The sequence below is a fragment of the Bombyx mori genome, chromosome 23, assembly GCF_030269925.1.
Source record: "Bombyx mori chromosome 23, ASM3026992v2".
NCBI lineage: Eukaryota > Metazoa > Arthropoda > Insecta > Lepidoptera > Bombycidae > Bombyx > Bombyx mori.
The window spans coordinates 20,862,207-20,878,591 of NC_085129.1; the positions used below are offsets into that span (position 1 = coordinate 20,862,207).

Consider the following 16,385-nt stretch of genomic DNA (forward strand, 5'->3'; position numbering starts at 1 on the left):
AAATTTCATACTCCTCCGTCCGCGCAATTTTCGTAAAAATGGATACAAAGTTTTTGCTTCACGTATTAATATATAGATTTACATAATATTATTACAGGCTTAAGGACCCCGGTAACCGTACTCGTCGAACTCGGTAAAGAGATCGACATGCAACTTAACCCGTGCAACAGCCCGCCGAGTTTCTCGCCGGATCTTCTCAGTCGGTCGCGATTCCGATCCGATAGGTAGTAGATGCATTCGCGAAGCAGCTACTCTTGAGCTTTTTGAGGTTTTTTCCGCAGGCTCTCGGGTAGCTGTTAGCAAATCCCACCAGTCCTGGCTGAGCCCTCGCTCCTACCTACCTTCTCTGGTGAAACTGGAAAGATCTCCGGGCCACCAATAATTCTTCCTTCCTAAATAAGAACTTGACATTTTGGGGATGCTTAACGACAAAGGGAAGATCTTTCACCGAGCGGGTGATATTGCTCGGTAGACCGACGGTCCGAATGTTGTTGTTCGGAACTTGTATATGGTAGTTTTCCAATTACAGAGCATAATGCGACTCAGTGACGCACAATGCCGAATTATGCTGAAGCTTAATTGGAACGTGAATTAGTTTTCAAATGCATCAGCAGAGTGCGCTAAGTTAGCACAGTTTTAATTAACATTGATTATTACTAAGAAACTACGACGAAACGAAAGCCTTGCAATTTTTTTCAACATTAAATAATATTACTAGCGATAATATAAACAAAATTTCGATCAATGCCAACATAAAGAAAAAACACTTGTCAATTTTCTGTCACTGAGTCGGTATCGATTGCGAGTATCACGCGAGAGCAGTAGGTACTTATGAGAGTGCTCGATTGTGCGAAGCGTTGCTGTAGTTGGAACATTCAACGTTGAGCATTATGCCGCATAATGCGCTCTTGTGCTGTAATTGCAAAACTACCTATATGCGCTTTATCTTGAAAATGTCGTCAGCGAGATTCAGGCATCTGTCAATCATATTGCGTTGTTTGATGGCTACCCGCCACAATATTACAATAAAACTTATTTAATAGCCTCACTTTGAATGTACATTAAAACTAGAATTACCTACTGATCCGTGTTTGTTCATAGTGTAGTCACGATTTCTTATTTAACTGTTAAGATTATTAAACGATTCTTGTATTAGAAAATAATTAAAGATTTCTATCGTTGAGTACGGGATTCTTCGTGGCAATCAGTTTGCTAGGAAATTGCTGGTTCGCGAGACAAAAGGACAGTCGTTTTTTTTTCTATGTATGCTGATAGCCTTGAGAGGCTATTTCAGCTTCGCCCTAACATGTAGATGAGCTCACGGGACTCAAACCGGAGGTGTTGCTAACACCGGATCTAGCAAGAGCCGTGCTTCGCAAAATCTACGACCGGATCGGAAACGCTACCCATTGAGAAGATCCGGCGAGAAACTCAGTGGGCTGTGTCTATGGATTAATTTACTCGTCGAGCCTTTCGTCGCAAGCGACGGGTTCGGCGAGGACGGTGACCGGTGCTTGAGGTAGGTACCTAAAAGCACAGTTGCACAGCAAAGTTGTTTTCTTATTATGCATATAACAGAAAACGCAATTAAGCCTTTCATTGTTTATTTATTCTGAAGTACCCAATATCATTATATTATTATATATTTGTACATAACGCGTTATGTGGGGTCTCATACGAGCGCGTTGTGCGAGAATACTCCGATAACGCGTTTCCTATAACGCGGAACCAAACTACCGTGTATCCGGACGTGTCTAATGAAATTGATATGAACATTCTTAAATAATTGTATTTTTAATTAAGCTAATAATTATTTAAATTCGTTTATACAATTGCGGTTTTTCGTTGCGTTCGAGGGCAGGCGAGCGTACCTGACTGATGATGAAGCCCAAATCCCCTCACATCCTGACCACTCGAGTTTAAAAAGGCCACGGTTGTCCGCAAATTTTTTACTGGTGGTAAGACCTCTTGTGAGTTCGCACGGGTAGCTACCACCGCCCTGCTTATTTCTGCCGTGAAGCAGTGATGCGTTTCTGTTTGAAAAGTGGGACAGCCGTTGTAACTATACTGAGACCTTATTCCTCGCCGGATCTTCTCTGTGGGTCGCGTTTCCGATCCGGTGGTAGGCTCTGCGAAGCACGGCTCTGGCTAGGGCCAGTGCTAGCAACACTTCGGTTAGAGACCCGTGAGCTCACCTACACACGTTAGGGTGAAGCTGAAATAGCCTCTCAAGGCTATCAGCATAGGTAGGAAAAAAAACCTGGTGGCAAGACGTCTTGTGAGTCCGCACGGGTAGGTACCACCGCTCTGCTTATTTCTGCCATGAAGCAGTAATGCGTTCCGGTTTGAAGGGTGAGACAGCCCTTGTAATTATACTAAGACCTCAGAACTAATATCTCAAGGTGTGTGGCGTGTTTACGTGGTAGATGTCTATGGGCTCCGGTGATCACTCAACTCCAGGTGGGCTGTAAGCTCGTCCACCTATCTATGTTATAAAAGAAATATAACAAAAACTTATTGAAGTTTGTTTAGTCATTCATTGAAACTCAAAGAACCTATGCCCTCGTTCAGCTATAATTATGCGCATATCCGCTCGGCCTATGGAAATATTTATCAAATTCATAATTCATAATTAATTGACGGAAAATATAATTTATCGCTTACTCATTCAATTTACGTTCACCTCAAAAATACGTTATTGAATTTGTAAGGTTTATTGTTTTATTTTGATCAGAATATCGTATCCAGTTTTTTTTTTTATGACAAGTTTTTTTTTCTTTTTTCCTACCTATGTTGATAGAATTGAGAGGCTATTTCAGCTTATCCTTGACGTGTAGGTGAGCTCACGGGGCTCAAGCCGGGAGTGTTGCAATACTGGCCTTAGCAAGAGCCGTGCTTCGCAAAATCTACCACTGGTCGGAAACGCGATCCGCTGAGAAAATCCGCTGAGAAACACAGTGGGCTGCGTCTGAGGGTTAATTTACTTGCCGAGCCCTTCGTCGCAAGCAATGGGTTTAAGGAGCACGATAACCTGTGCTTGAGGTACCTAAAAGCACCGATATTGGATCTGGAGGATCCGAAATGATGTGTTTAGGGCGACGTCAACTGTTTACCATTTGGTCCGCAAGACCGTGTATGAAAGCGTCTCGCAAACCACTCGACCGTGGAGAGAGGGACAGGACTAAGCGAGCTAGGTCGTTTTTCTTATACACAGCGTTCCCTATTACAAGAGTGATTTAATTTAAGGATGAAAAATGAAGAAAATTGCAATAATACACACCGCAAAAGAAGTTTCACTTCTTTCACGTGCCCAATTTTCCTCCGCCCTCCTCTTCTAGTTGGAAAGATTGCCGTGCCAACCGTTAGTTACCCTTGCAAATTAAAAAAGTTCACAAAAGCGATCTGATTAAAGTCATAAACACTATTGGTTTGACAGCCTTATTTAAATTCAATTCAATATTGTAAAAAAAAACGAAAGAAAATATTTGAAAAAATTGATATTCAACTAAAAATTAAAAATAAATAATAGTTAAAAAATACTATCGTAATACGCTTTTATAGAAAAACCAACTTAAAAATAGAAAATAAATTTTAATAAATTTGAATAAAAAATATTGTAAGAAAAAAATTATTTTATTGTAAAAAAAGCGTGGATTTTCTATAAAAAGATTTGTTAGTTTTTTAAGCTATTATTTATTTTTCATTTTGTAGTCTAATTTAAATTTTTTCAATATTTTTTTAAATATTGAATTGTCGTCGGTCCTTTACGGGTTAATCCGACGTTTTGAAGGGGGTCAAAATCATGTTCAAAGATTACGTTACATACTAACATACATATACGTCTGAAGCTATTAAAAGGGTATTAAAAATATTCTCACTTTCTACGTATATGAGGAGGCGGGTAAAATTTAGCGTTATGCCAAAGTAACTATTCCACGCGGACGCAGTCGCGAGCGGAAGCTATACGCCTATAAAATACACAACTGCACCGTGGACAATGCCTTGAATTGAACGATCCGATATACGTCTAATAATTCCATACGATCATTCCGACGCGAATCTCTAAGCGGGTCGCACGTTTTGTGTTTGAAATAAGTGAAATATTTGTGTGACGACAACTCCTAATTCATATTTGCCGTTCGTATTAAAAAAAACTTAAGGGTGAGTTTATTTTATAAGTTACGTTACGGATATAAGGTTCGGTTTATTTAATAGAAAATTTAGCTTAGTGAACACTGAAAGAACACGATTTTAAAGGTATGTCGATGATAAATAAATAAGTTATTGTTTTCGTCCTACCCAAGATACGAAGGTAGCTATATTGTTGTATCATCATCAGTTACTTTTATTTATTTATTTTTATTGCACTAATAGGCAGACGAGCATACGGCCCAACTGTTGGTGAGTGGTTACCGTCGCCCATGGTCTTCAGCAATGCCAGGGGCAGAGCCGAGCCGCTGCCTGCCGTTATTGATGCGAATCATCAAATTAATGGTACTTGTTGAGGTTAATTACGCTGAAACATTTTGTTATTTAACGAAGAGAGAAAAGCCAATTTCTTTTAAACGACATCTCGCTTAGCACACTATATTTATCTTTGTTGTAATTAAAATACCATTTTATTTGCCATTAGCAGCAACGGTTCGATGTTTTTAATTGAACTTCAATAATATTTACCACGTTAAAACATCTGAAGAATTTTTTTTTGTTATTTTTTTTTTTTTTCAAATTTTAAATTTTTTGGCTCTCGTGTTGAGTTGCAAAAATTTCGTGGGGTCTTAACTAGTAAATGCTATTTAAAGTATCTCAATTTTACTGATAAACTTAAATATCTTGGCATTTTCCTTTCCAAAATTACCCACTTAACGATTACTATTAAATTTGTTTAACCATCACAGAATAAATGAAGCAGTCAATAAAGTTAAAATATTAGTAGTAATCTATTATTTAAGTAAATATTTCACAGGTCGTGCTAACGGGCACGATGTAGAACCCTGATTCAATTATTACTGGTGGTAGGACCTATTGTGAGTCCCCACGTGTAGGTACCACCACCCCGCCTATTTCTGCCGTGAAGTAGTAATGCGTTTCAGTTTAAAAAAAAAAAAAAAAGTTTCAGTTTGAAAGGTGGGGCAGCCGTTGTAACTATACTGAGACCTTAGAACTCATATCTCAAGGTGGGTGGCGCATTTACGTTGTAGATGTCTATGGGCTCCGGTAACCACTTAACATCAGGTGGGCCGTGAGTTCGTCCACCCATCTAAGCAATAAGAAAAAAAACATGTAGATCTCTACCGATTATATTGTTTTTACTTTAAAGTTATTAACTAATCGTCCTTACATATCGTCTAGAGGTCGAATCCAAAATAAAATTGAAGCTACAAAATAAATATGCTACAAAATTTAATACATTCATTAATAAAAAAGCCTCTTAATTTTTTATTCTTTTTTTTATTGCTTAGACTTGTTAAATGATCTAATGTCGTAGAAATAAATAAAAAAAAATGTAATTATAGTAACTAGAGGTCCCGCAGTAGTCGAAATTCGACTATAATTAATTGGAGTTGCAAGTTTGTACACTATTATGATCGTATTTTATACTTCTATAATCACAAATTTCGCCAAGGCTACTCTATAAAAAAATATTAATAAAGACAAACAATATTTGATCTATTCTCAATTTGACAACAGACGTCAAGAACAAAAGTTTGACAATAAATAGTATGCATGCGTGTGTGCGTCAAATACATGGTATGTAGTGTGTGTAATGTTTTCTTTATTGATTTAATGTATCTTTTATGCATTATTTAAAAAAAAAATTAGCATTGTGCACTTCTTCTCTTTATTCTCTATAAGTGTGGAAAATTTCATACTCCTCCGTCCGCGCAATTTTCGTAAAAAGGGATATAAAGTTTTTGCTTCACGTATTAACATATAGATTAAACGTATATAGTAGTATCATAGCAAACGGTAGGCAGCGGCTGGGCTCTGCCACTGACATTGCTGTAGTCCATGAGGGACGGTGACCACTCACCATCAGGTGGGCCGTATGCTCGTCTAATAACATGCAATAAACAGCGCCCCTGACGGCAAACGTAGGCAAACATTTCAACTCCATACTAATTTGAGTTAACTTTTACGGTATCGCGAACGTTAAACAACTCGCGCTAAGTAAACTGTTTTTTTAATTTATCGATTATTGAGCTCACAGCCCACCTGGTGTTAAGTGATTACTGGAACCCATAAACATCTATAACATAAATGCCACCCGCCTTGAGATATAAGTTCTAAGGTCTCAGTATAGTTACAACGGCTGCCTCACCCTTCAAACCGAAACGCATTACTGCTCGTCAGTATTGTAAGTTCTAGAAGCAAATGATTAGTCGAATAGTTAATTGTAGGACGGTGATTAGCGACGTGTTCTGGTTTCAAATAAAGCGAACTTGTCATTTAGGGCATGTGATTAGTTAAAATATCCAAACGGTCTGACGATGTGATGTCATTTCGAGTTTCATTTATTTATTACAATCCACGTATCTATCTACATTGGCGGACTTAATGCTTAAGAAATTCTCCACGAGTCAACCAAACTTATGTAAATTAGAGTAGGTACATTCAGATATATATTAATCGCTCAAACAAAAATATATTTATATATTTTAATACCATCATCTCGTTTTTACCATTGCACCGTCCGCCACCGGAGTAGAGTTAATCCATACTATCTGAAGCCACTGCGTTCATCCACAGTGCGTTTCTAGAGATCTTTTTTGCCACGTACCACCCGGCTATGGAATGGGCTCCCCTCCACGGTGTTTCCCGAGCGCTATGACATGTCCTTCTTCAAACGAGGCTTGTGGAGAGTACTTAACGGTAGGCAGCGGCTTGGCTCTGCCCTTGGCATTGCTGAAGTCCATGGGCGACGGTAACCACTCACCATCAGATGGCCCGTATGCTCGTCTGCCTACACGGGCAATAAAAAAAATATGTACACAAAAATACAAAGACATGTATGATTGGTCAGAACGGAACGTATAAAAATAGCAGAAAGGAGCTAACGTTCCTTTGAATTGACTGAGAGGAAACGGTAAGAAAGGGAAAAGAGAATGACAGAGAAAAGGAAGATGGCGATTGAATGAGCAAGCCGTAAAATGTGTCAGTAGATTTTTAATAAGAAGATTTTAGAAAAGAAGTTTATACAGTGGAATAGTTTTATTTTTTTGCGCCACAATCCTAATTTTACATACACACTATTCGTAAATGTAAATAATTATATGGCATTGGCTCGGCATTGGCAGGCCGGTGAGCGTCTTTAGCAGATCAGACCAGCGGGTAGGTGAGCGTCCGAGTGATCTTCTCCCGTCAACCTGACCAAATACCATCAGCTTCTCTAAGCTATCAGGAGCCTCTACGAGCGATGTGGCCGAAATACGCGAGAATACGTTGGAAGCTAATAGCGGACAAACTTGTACTGGTACCGAGCTCCTTCAGAATAATAAAGTTACGCCGGTAAGAGTAACGCCATCTATCGCCGAATAGTCGAACTAGAACGCTCGAGAAGTACAACGCCATCTATTGTCAGATGGCGGAAACACAATACTCGAAATGTGTGGAATGTTCTCGATAATTCTAGGGATGCGGTATCAGCTAAAAAAGCGTTGCAGAGATGGCACAGAGTTAATTAGTAATCCGAACTACTCTGAACTGACTGAAGCGAAGCGGAAGAAGCGAATTGAGAATTTTAAAGTGTTTCTGAAATGTTTAAAGGGTTGAATACAGTTTTAAGTTGTACTTTGGTAGAACATTTTATTTATCCCGAACCCCAGCGCGTAGCAATTACAAAACCTCAACTCCATAAAAATTCGAGTTAACTTTTACGCGATCGAGAACGTTAATGAACTCGCGCTTTTTTTTTTGCCTATGCTATGATATCCTTTAGAGGCTATTTCAGCTTCGGCCTAACGTGTGTAGGTGAGCTCACGGGGCTCAAACCGGTGTGTTGCTAACACTGGCCCTAGCAAGAGCAGTGCTTCGCAGAGCCTACCACCGGATCGGAAACGCGACCCACTGAGAAGATCCGGCGAGAAACTCAGTGGGCTGCAAAAGATTTCCCGTACCGGGAATCGATCCCGAGCCTCCTGGGTGAAAGCCAGGTATCCTAGCCACTAGACCATACGGGACAATGCGCGCTAATAAACACACAGAGCACTCTCGCTACAAGCAAATTGCGTCAATGCGTCACGAAACGAATCCATTGACTTGCGAAAACCTTTATAGAAACAATTGCTTTATTGATACGCAATTCACATGAGAATTATTTATTGTATTACACAGAGTTGTGGTTTAAGACAAACTGTATAGCGAATTTTTTTTTATTGCTTAGACGGGTGGACGAGCTCACAGCCGACCTGGTGTTAAGTGGTTACTGGAGCCCATAGACAGCTACGACGTAAATGCGCCACACACCTTGAGATATTTGATCATCTCCCAATTAAATTAATCTTAAGCAATGAATGAAATGTATCCAATTCTTAGCTGTATATTTTATTTTTGATGTTAATGTAATGTCGATTGCACCTATAATTGAGGTGACATCTGCCATGAACTTTTGTCAATTTGTCAATGTTTTGTATTGATGATCACTTTGTTGGTGCAACTTATTAAATAAATAAATAAATAAATATAAGTTCTAAGGTCTCAAGTATAGTTACAGCGGCTGGCCCACCCTACAAACCAAAACGCATTACGGCTTCACGGCAGAAATAGGCAGGGTGGTGGTACCCACCCGCGCGGACTCACAAGAGGTCCTACCACCATCCATCCTATCGTATCCACGTACCTAGCCTTAAACCAAAAGGGGAACGGAGATGACTGAAAACCAACCCTGTTCATCCTCCTGACGCATCCACTTTGAACTACGCTGTTATAGAAACTCCAACTAAAAATAAAAAATAAATTATAATAAATTTGAATTAAAAATAGTGTAAGAAAAAATGATTTTATTGTAAAAAAGAAGCGTGGCGTTGCATTACTGCTTCACGGCTGTAATAGGCAGGTTGGTGGTACCTACCCGGGCGGACTCACAAGAGGTCCTACCACCAGTAATTTGTCATGACTATCGGACCCTGGTAGCTGTGCTTCAGCTGAACTCATCCATATTCCACTTTACACGAAGACATTGCACTAGCGTCGTGACCACGTCAACTACTCGGGATGTTATTACCTTCCATAAAAACAAAGTTAATAGCAAAAGATTAACATAATTTCACAACGATCAATTTGTTTCATAAATAGCCATTATGTGCTCTTAAATTCGAACGAATTCTGCGTTTACGTGGTTACGATTAATGTCTATAACATTACGTTTTAAATGATATTATCTTACCGCTAACACATGTTGCCTTTCACTTTGTAAGTATCGCTTGATAGAATAACAAAAACCCACTGAGTTTCTCGCCGGGTCTTCTCGGCGGGTCGCGATTCCCATCCGGTAAGGTAAAAGCACCTATTACGGAGGTATTTCGCAAAATTTGAAAGTAAGAAAGAAAAATAAGCATTTATAAGTATTTCTAAAGATGGAAAAAATTTTCATCGTCAAAAATGGAATTTAAATTTCGTATTACTGTTGAGTCTATGTTTCTTTTCTAGAAATTACTTATTTAAAAAAATGTTTTAAATAGCCGGGTCGATTTTCCCTAATACGGAGGTATGATTGAGGTAAGAGCCTATTACTGCGGTAGACGGTTCCTAATACAGAGGGTCAGAAATTATATTTATTAAGTTCCGAACATATAATATTTATTAAGTAAATAATATAAATGTGAAGAACTTAAATTGTAAGTTTTGCATTAATTGACCACTTTTAATGAAATTTATAATACAAATGTATCTAGTAAGTATAACAGTGCATTCACACAGGTCGGCTCGGAAAGAAGAGTACATTTTTACCGCGTTTAAAAGTGATTTGGATTGTATTTTAACATGAGAATTCTAGAGAATTTCGAATGTATACACATAAATAAAATTGGAGTGTCTGTTTGTAATATTGAAATAACCGCTTTTTACCACATGCATATAAATATATATACGGTACATACACCAAAATAACATTTTTTACAATTTTTGTCTGTCTGTCTGTTTGTTCCGGCTAATCTCTGGAACGACTAGACCGATTTTGACGAGACTTTCACTAATAGATAGCTGATGATATAAGGAGTAACTAAGGTTTTTTAGATTTAAACTTAATGGTAAACTTAAGGTAAGTGAAGTTTTCGGCTCAATTCAGACATCGGTGGCAACGGCCGACAGCGATGTGAAGGCCTACCCGATCTTGTGGACCGAATGGTAAACAGTCGACGTCGCCCTAAGCACGTCATTACGGATCTTCCCGATCCATTAACGGTGTTTTAGGTACCTCAAGCACCGGTTACCGTCCTCGCCGAACCCGTCGCTTGCAATGAAGAACTCGAAGAAGAAATCAACCTATAGACGCAGCCCACTGAGTTTCTCACCGGATCTTCTTAGTTGGTCGCGTTTCCGATCCAGTGGTAGATTCTTCGAAGCACTGCTCTTCGTAGGGTCAGTGTTAGCAACACTCCCGGTTTGAGCCCCATGAGATCATCTACACGTCAAGGGGAAGCTGAAATAGCCTGCCAAGGCTATCAGCATTGGTAGGAGAAAAAAAAGGTGCGAAGAGCACTTTCAGCTTTGAAAGAATTTTAAACTTTATCTACATTGTTTTATAGATCAGTATCGCTTGAAAGGATAAAAATGTTCGGTGGCTGATGCGGCGGCCGCTGCCACTGCTGTTTGAATAGAGCTATACATATTTAAGATGAACAAAATAGAATTACTTAATGGTAAATTTATTGAGGACTGCTTAGGAACAAACAAACAAAGCATTTGCTTGACCATCTGTGAATGTTTCACAGATGGTCATCTGTGAATGTAAACAAAAGATAAGAAAGTTTAATAGTTTTATGAATGAGTCTTTGTGCCTTTACCGACTCAATAGAAATATCTGTACGGGATTTCTGGGAATCTGTCATAAATGGTTCATAAAAACAAATCGCTATACCCGAAATTGACGCTATAGTATCCAAAGTCGCTCTTACCGAATGAATTTCTTACGAAAATATGCTTTAAATTCAAGGGACATAAGTTTGACGTCGCTATAACCGAGGTCGTTATTAATGAAATCCACTGTATTTAATATATTTTAATAACCTTTCACTTGTACACTATTCCCCTCTTATACATCGTATTTCTCTCTGCTAATGGTTTGCTGGAAGAAAACTCATGAAGAGTTAAGCTCGCCTTTGTACATAGTATTTAGACATTCTTTAAATCTGTTTTTATTGTATTATCTTTTTGTGTAAAATAAGTATAAATAACCTTTCTATTATTTCTATGGAATCCTAAAACTTGTAATTTTATGTTCTATGAATATGACCGTAATAGGAGATCATAGAACCTAACACAGAGTTACCTGGAAATAACTACCACCGTAATAGGAAAACTACTCGTATTTTTTTAATCCTAATTCTGACCCATCAAAATTTCGATAAACAAAGAATGTAAATACTTAATCAAACGATAACAGTTTTTTGGCCCAGATGTGTAAAACTCAAGTCAACAGTTATACAAAATAAATGATTTGTGATTAATTAAAATACACCTTCCTATTTTTACCCCTTCTAAGAAACCAACATTTTGCACTCGACAGTTTTCATATTTAACGTAGATTTTTAATGAATAATACATACCGCAGAATATGGTTTCTAATTTACAAGATTAATAATTATTCCAACTAAACTTGGAACTAATTCAATAACTTAATAAATTGAAAGTTATAAACAATTAAATATGCCCAGTATATTTCCTATTTCGGAGTTATACCACCGTATTAGGATTAATCTATAAAATTCGTACCGTATTACGGCGGTATTTTGTTTCTGATTTTTTGAGTAAAAAATGAGTTACATATATGAAACAAGCTATTTAAAAAGTAAGTATAATAGTAGGAAAATGCTACAAATAACACATTAACAAAGTTGAACGACTTATTAATACAAAAAACTTAGTTTCTAAATATTAGTGTACTTATTTTTTTGTTCCGCGTTTGTATGGAAACTCCTCTCACGTTGATGCCGTGCTACAAACTGATAGATCTTGTAGTGTTGTTTATATGCTACACTTGAAAATGTCAGTTATGTTATGAAGTAATAGATTTAGAATAAATAGATTCCGTTTTGGTGAGCTTAAACTGAATAAAACAAGAATAAATGTCGAAAATAGAAATACCACCGTAATAGGAAGCGATTTTGACTACCGCCGTATTAGGAGCTTTTACCTTAGTAAATTCAGCGAAGCACTGCTCTTGCTGGGGCTAGTGTTAGAAAATTCTCTCAGGTTGAGCTCATGAGTTCACCTACACATCCGGGCGTAGTTGGAATAGCCTCGAATAGGGCGTAGTTAGAAAAAAATAAAAACATAAAAATAATCTATATTTATATAAAAATGAATTGCTGTTCGTTAGTCTCGCTAAAACTCGAGAACGGTTGGACCGATTTGGCTAATTTTCCAAGACAAACTAGCTTTATGAAATTCTTCTTGTTTTTTATTGCCTAGATGGGTGGACGAACTTACATCCCACCTGGTGTTAAGTAGCTACTGGAGCCCATAGACATCTACAACGTAAATGCGCCATCCACCTTGAGATATAAGTTCTAAGGCCCCAAGTATAGTTACAACGGCTGCCCCACCCTTCAAACCGCAGCGCGTTACTGCTTTTCACTGTAGAAATAGGCAGAACTCACAAGAAGTCGTGTCACCAGTAATTACGCAAATTATAATTCTTTTCAAATTATAATTTTCTGTATCACTTCAGTTTTTACAAGACGTATACATAATATGTATGTTTATTTATCGGCCATTTTGACGTAATAACATTTTATAAATCAACTAGCCGTACTCGCTCGCTTCGCTGGGCATTTAAAATTAACATTATTTTTTTATTGTCATTATTATTAGGGAGTCCAACGCTCATATAAATATTAGAGCCTATCCATTATGTTTTTTTTTAAAGTATATTATGTATTTTAATTAAGTACGTGTATTTTCTACATGGATACCAAGTTTCAAATCAATCGGATGCATGTTTCAGTAGTTATAACGGAACATCCGTAAAGACCACTGTAGATTTATATAAGGTTGGGGAAAAAGTTTCTTCGCATTTTTTAAGAAAATTCACAACATTTTTTAATATTTTTATTTACATTTAACTAAAGTATGTAGGAACCATTTTGTTCGATAACTTTTTGCCATCTTGTAGGTCACATGATTCCATTGCTATAGAAATTTTGGGGCTTCTGATCAAAATACCGTGACAATTGGTTTTGGCAGTCCTCTCGTGATGTTAATCTGACACTGCTTAAAGAATTCTGAAGAGACCGAAACAGGTGGGAATCTGAAGGTGCAAGGTCAGGGCTATACGGCGAATGCATTAACACCTCCCAGCTCTCTTACTTTTTGCTGAGTGACTAAAAATGTGTGAGGTCTAGCGTTATCATGATGAAAAACCACACCCCTTCTTTAATCCCGGCCGCTTTCTCTCAACTTCTTGCTTAATCTTATCAGTTGTTCGCAGTAGAGTTCAGAGTCGATGGTCCTGCCTGGTGGTAACAACTCATAATGAATAATGCCCTTCCAATCCCACCACACACACAGCCTCACCTTGTTGCGAGCTAACCCGGGTTTCGCCAGTCTGTGAAGCCTGACTGGCCTTTGACCACGACCTTTTTCGCATGTTCTTTTCGTACGTGATCCACTTTTCATCACCAGTTATCAGCTTCTTCAAAAATGGTTCGGTTTCATTACGTCGTAATAAAGAATCACAAATGAGTAGGGGAGCGAGGGGCTTGTTGTAACAGTTTTCATGAAAACTAATATATCTTGAGATTCATTGATTAATATGCTATTAAATAAAAATAGATGAATGCCGTAACTCTTCCTCTACCAAATCAAGTAAAAATAATAACATAACTATTGGTCATTATTTTACAATATTTTTTTTTCTAGAAGAAGTGCGGTGTTACAACTTACCTCGTGCTTGGGGCAAGTTGTAACGTCTACCGGGGCAAGTAGTAACGACAATTCTTTGTTTATTTTTAACAAAATTGACATCTTTCTAAAGTAGGTATTTTGTACTTGTTATCAAAAATCAACTTATATACACTTTTTAAGCAATTTACACCTAAAAATTAAGTAATTAACAGTTTTATTTAGTTAAACACTACTTATAATCATCATAGCGCTTTTAAATTACAGTAAGTACATAATTAAATTATTAATATCTATCTAACAAAGTATTGCACTTATATAAGAATCAACATTTTTTGGGGTTTATTATAATTGAATTCAGTCTTCATCTGAGCTACAATTAATACAAATAAAAGATATAGTGTCTTCTGTAACACATCCTACAAGTACCCACATCTTACAAATGATACACTCGACCCCATCTTCTTTATTTGAATCTGTGTAAGCTTCACCACATACCAGACAATACCACTCTTCTGATTCAGATTCTGAATCTGATCATAAAATCTTTTTTTTAACTCTGTCCAGTCCGGTTTTATTTTTTGTTTTTGTTTGATTTACCTTTGCCTTTCCCCTTCCCTTTTCCTTTACCTTTTTCTTTAATATTGTCATATTTTTTCTGTTTTTTCTTTATCTTTTCCTCATATTTTGCGTCTGCTATTTGTATTAGTTTTTCTTGGTATCGCCTTTCGTATAGGTCTAATCTTCGATGACGAAAAAGTTTTTTCTAGACTGTTGTAACACGTTACAACAAGCCCCGAGATTTTGTTACAACTAACCCCATGGTATGATTTTTAACATTTATCAAGATAACTATTTAAACAATTTGGCGATCTTAAAAACTGTTACACATTATCAGAGATAGATAAATTTGAATTTAATTAAAATATAGAAAGTTTGAAATTAGGCGATAATAATAACGCAAACCAAAATTTTACGACAGTACAATTTTATATTACCTGGCAAAAATGAAGTGCATGAATATTTTCGCTCATTACGCTGGTCGGCGGCACATTGGCTATGGCAACATGATGCAGTGCGGTTTATAGGTCAAATCGAGTCAAAGAAATACGCTAATATAGTTTAAGATCCTAGTGAAAAGGGCCTGTTACTACTTACCCCTGTTACAACAAGCCCCTCGCTCCCCTACACGGTTCATTAGGTTTCTTTCAGTGAGCTCGTGAGGTACCCAAATATCGAGCTTTTTGTGTACCCAGTGTTTTTTCAAATGCGTCAAAACTGTTTTGTGGTCAATTCCCAGTTCTTCAGCTATGTTGTAACTACTGATATGCCGATCTTGCTTCACTATTTCAAAAATGGCATCCATTTTATCCGTAATACCAGTGCGACGTGCATCTTTGACATCAAAATTTCCGGATTGAAAACGCTTAAGCCAAATTTGTGCTACTCTCACAGACACTGCATTAGGTCCATAAACATCGCAAATTGTTTTCGCGGCTTGCGTTGCTTTTTTACCTTTTTTGTAGGAAAATTTTAAAATGTATCGAAATTCTTCATTAGATTCACTCACCTTGACAATAAATAAAAATCACAAATTTTCCTACTTTGAATTTGGTATTATCTTCTTTAAAATTTAAACTTTTAATGATACCAAAACCAGCCAGATACAAGTAGTAAAGCCAAAGATTATTTATTACAAGTTCATACATTCTATAATGCGAAAATACCTTTTCCCCAACCTATTATATTAGATATATAAATGAGGCTGCACGCACGAAAAAGTGTCACGTTCCGCCCGAGCCTGAGCGTTGGCTTGTGACACATTTATCTCTCTTCTCTCGTGACGTCACAACCAACAGTTCGATTAGTTCCGCTACTGACGTTATCACGTAAAACTACCGTCCGTAAACCGATTTTACAAACAACAAATTATTAATTTTAATTATAAATAACTTTAATTACGACATTTCGAATATTTTACAATTCCGGTGGTCACGGTTTTGCCCTTCGTTAGCTTATCTTCGTGTTACTTACGTCTAAGGAGTTTTTTTGTTTTTTTTTTCCTACCTATGCTGATAGCCTTGAGAGGCTATTTTAGCTTACCCTAGCGTGTGTAGGTGAGCTCACGGGGCTCAAACCGGAGAGTTGCTAACACTGACCCTAGCAAGAGCAGTGCTTCGCAGAATCTACCACCGGATCGGAAACGCGACCCACTGTGAAGATCCGGCGAGAAACTCAGTGGGCTGTGTCTGTGGGTTAATTCGCTCGTCGAGCCCTTCGTTGCAAGCGACGGGTTCGACGAGGACGGTGACCGGTGCTTGTAG

General features: G+C 37.6%; 1 protein-coding gene and 1 non-coding gene across 3 annotated transcripts in view; one reads left to right on the plus strand and one right to left on the minus strand.

Annotated features, from left to right (window-relative positions):
* Nucleotides 1-1,160: 1,160 nt before the first annotated feature.
* The window catches only part of LOC101744406 (putative fatty acyl-CoA reductase CG5065), a 39,435-nt gene continuing 24,210 nt past the window's right edge, over nt 1,161-16,385 (plus strand). Inside the window, exon 1 of one of the 2 annotated variants that reach the window (XM_062675423.1) lies at nt 1,161-1,519. The gene's annotated coding sequence lies outside the window, so the exon portion shown is untranslated. Of the gene's footprint in view, nt 1,520-3,951; nt 4,162-16,385 lie in introns of those variants that run through there. The other variant, XM_012690238.4, reaches the window with a different exon arrangement.
* TRNAE-UUC (transfer RNA glutamic acid (anticodon UUC)) lies at nt 8,109-8,180 on the minus strand. Its single transcript has one exon. It is a non-coding gene; the product is annotated as a tRNA-Glu (tRNA).